General features: G+C 55.5%; 1 protein-coding gene across 1 annotated transcript in view; it reads left to right on the top strand.

Annotated features, from left to right (window-relative positions):
- Positions 1-2,728, top strand: part of SLC7A5 (solute carrier family 7 (amino acid transporter light chain, L system), member 5) — a gene marked incomplete at its 5' end in the record, with an annotated part of 33,135 nt that overhangs the window by 10,074 nt on the left and 20,333 nt on the right. The gene's annotated exons all lie outside the window — the stretch shown is intronic.

Genomic DNA, 2,728 nt, shown 5'->3' on the forward strand with positions numbered 1-2,728 from the left:
ACCGCCGGGGGGTCACTGCCTCGCTAGCTTCTGACAGGGGCCAGTGGCTGCAGCTGTAGGAGAGGTGCTGCAGAAATTAGGGCAGTGCAGTGTCATCTTTCCTGCCTTGTCTCGTCGCCCTGATTCATAGTAAAGCCATGGCTGTGCGGCTTTCCCCCGTCATTCTTGTGGAGCAGTTCATCTGAGGTGAAGAGAGCGGTGCCAGGAGGAGTCCCGCAGCCCCTGCTTGGCAGGGCAGCATCTCGCATCAAAGGACTAATGCTTTCTGCTTTCAGAAACCCCTGCCCTCCGCTCTGAGCAGCAGAGCAACCACTGGAATGTGTCTCAGAGCTCTCCTGAAAAAGTTCTCAGTCTGTCTTTTCGTCTTGGTGTCTGTAGGATTCTTTCTGGTAGGTGAGACTGGGGTTTCTTTTAGCCCATTTAGCATTTCAGTGTAGTAGCTCCACCGGACTCCTTTAGGAAAGACAAATATTACCTGGTGGGAAGAGCAAAGGAGGAAGGATGTGACTTGAAGGGCTCTGAATCACAACTGGCAGGGAAGAAGCTCTCAGCCCTGTTCAGAGTCTCTGCCCCTAAGTATTTTCTTATTTTTATGGCCCTGTTTATCCAGCACCAATGTGTTTTTAAGGGCTTTTCAGTTCTGGACTGTGTAAAAGCTTTTCCCTTTCGTGTACACCACCACCGCCGTGCCACGGTCCGTCCAGCAGGCTCTGAACAGAACCAGAACGCGAGAAGTGGCCCTGGGGAAGCCGGTCCTTGATGTGGGGGCTGAAGCAGCTATTGTCCAAGACATAGAATGCCTAAACGGGGCAGGGAATGTCAATGTCACACCTCGAAGGGCTGTCCTCGCTGACGGGTGAAGTGTGCTTTTAGATGTGTTAGCTCATCCCTTAAATATCCCTCTGTAAACAGGGAGAGGTTTATTTTTAGCATAATGGCCGGTCAAAGTGAATCCTGGATCCTCCCCGTGAGGATTCACTAGAGGTGCTTGTGGCAGACGAGTTGTGATCTGCACTTAGTGATATTTCCCTGTTTCCTTCCCCAGCTCCTCCCTGCAGCACAGTTGCTAAGCTTTGGGTTTCCTCCCCTCTACATGCAGACAACGATGTTTTTTCCACGCTGGTTGGGGGCAGATAGGTCACCTGCTGCGAGATGACAGAGTGGTGACCCAGCAATCCCCGATAGTGCTGGCCCGCTGCGTGATGCTGGAACGCCTCCAAGCTGCACCATATCTCCCCCGACTGGCTCTGGGTGGGGGGACTCTGGGACGGGACAATGCGTGTGGAGGAGGTTGGCGTGGCAGGTCTGTGGGCATGTTCCTCGCTGCTTGCTTTCGGCCGTATGATGAGGCAGGTCAGCCAAAGCCCAGCTCACGCTATCCCGTGACCTGCGTGGAGCCTGAGGCTGTCCTGAAATGCGGTGGAAACACCTCTGGGTCATTTCAGTCTCTCTCACTCCACATGGCCCCGAAGTGCCAAAGGGGCTTGCAAGGCACGGCACCAAAAAAGTGAATCTGAAATTCCGTGCTGATTTCTGGCTTTTGTTCTTGTGGGATATACACGTGCTGGGTTTGGGCGAAGATGTGCAGCTCCTTCATTTCTCCAATCTTTAAATGTATTGAGGTGACACTCGATCACTAGATCCTGGGGTTTGGTGGTGGCAGGGGGCTGCCCATGATCCTGAAAGCAGCCAGCATGTGCTGGGACGTGCAGGCTGCTGCACTGGGATTGGCTTTGCTCTCCCCTGCCTTAAGATCCCCTACATGCAGTCTTGGACAATCCATGGACAGCTAAATCCTCTCGGGGTGGTGTCTGCTGCTGTTGGGCTGAGCCCGTAACAGGATCTTGGACCCCTGTGAATGAATGATGCAACTCGAACCCCTTCTCGCCTGCGTCTGCTCCGAGTCACTGGCAATTCCTGTCGCTCTTGGCACTCACTCGAGCAGGGATGCCGAGTCTAATCGTTGCTGTCAGACCCAGGTACTGCGCTCCCTGAAGACCGAGCTCTCTGCAGCCAGCCAGTGGGCACGTCTGAGCCCGCCTGCGCCCGCATGGTCCAAGAAGGCTCTTCCCAGCGTGGCTCCGGCTTTGTGTCTGATTCCCTGAACTCTTACCAGTGCAGTCACTTTCTCACAGGCAGGGCAGGATGCAGCGAGTCAGTAAGACCCTTTTAAATGCCCAAATACTCCCTCCTCTTCCCCTGGTTTTGTTTCTCAGTCTGCAGTTTATCGTGCCCCTGATGGGAGGCAGGGTGTGAGGAAATGTCAGCCCCGTGGGGACAGGCTTGTGGCCAGTGTCTCCACCAGCAATCTCCTGGAGAGACTGGTGAACCTGAAGAACTGAGCCCCCTCGTATCTCTGGGGGTTTGCTTAAGGCTGCAGATTCCACACCAGATGCTCTGGGCTTTACACCGTGAGTGTGGGAGTAGCCCATAACCACAGGAGAGGGTGAGCTGCATCCAAGCTGAATGTTTCAGGGAGCAGCTGTTTGCCTCTGGTCGAGGCCGTGGGCTCCTGTGAAATTGAGCTGCGGGATGTGGGAAAGCGCCTTTGCCACGAGGGCAGAGGCCAGCCTGGGAAGGATCCCGTGGGAAGAGCCTGCAGCTCCAGCAGAAGGGTTGAGATCGGCGCCTCCCCGAGCTGCTCGGTGACCGGTTGGCTCCAGGGCTGGTGACAAGCCGGAGTGGAGGCAGCGAGGGGTGGCTGAGAGGAGGGGAGGGCAGCACAGAG

Source organism: Buceros rhinoceros, unplaced genomic scaffold (assembly GCF_000710305.1).
Source record: "Buceros rhinoceros silvestris isolate BGI_N320 unplaced genomic scaffold, ASM71030v1 scaffold31095, whole genome shotgun sequence".
Classification (NCBI taxonomy): Eukaryota; Metazoa; Chordata; class Aves; order Bucerotiformes; family Bucerotidae; genus Buceros; species Buceros rhinoceros.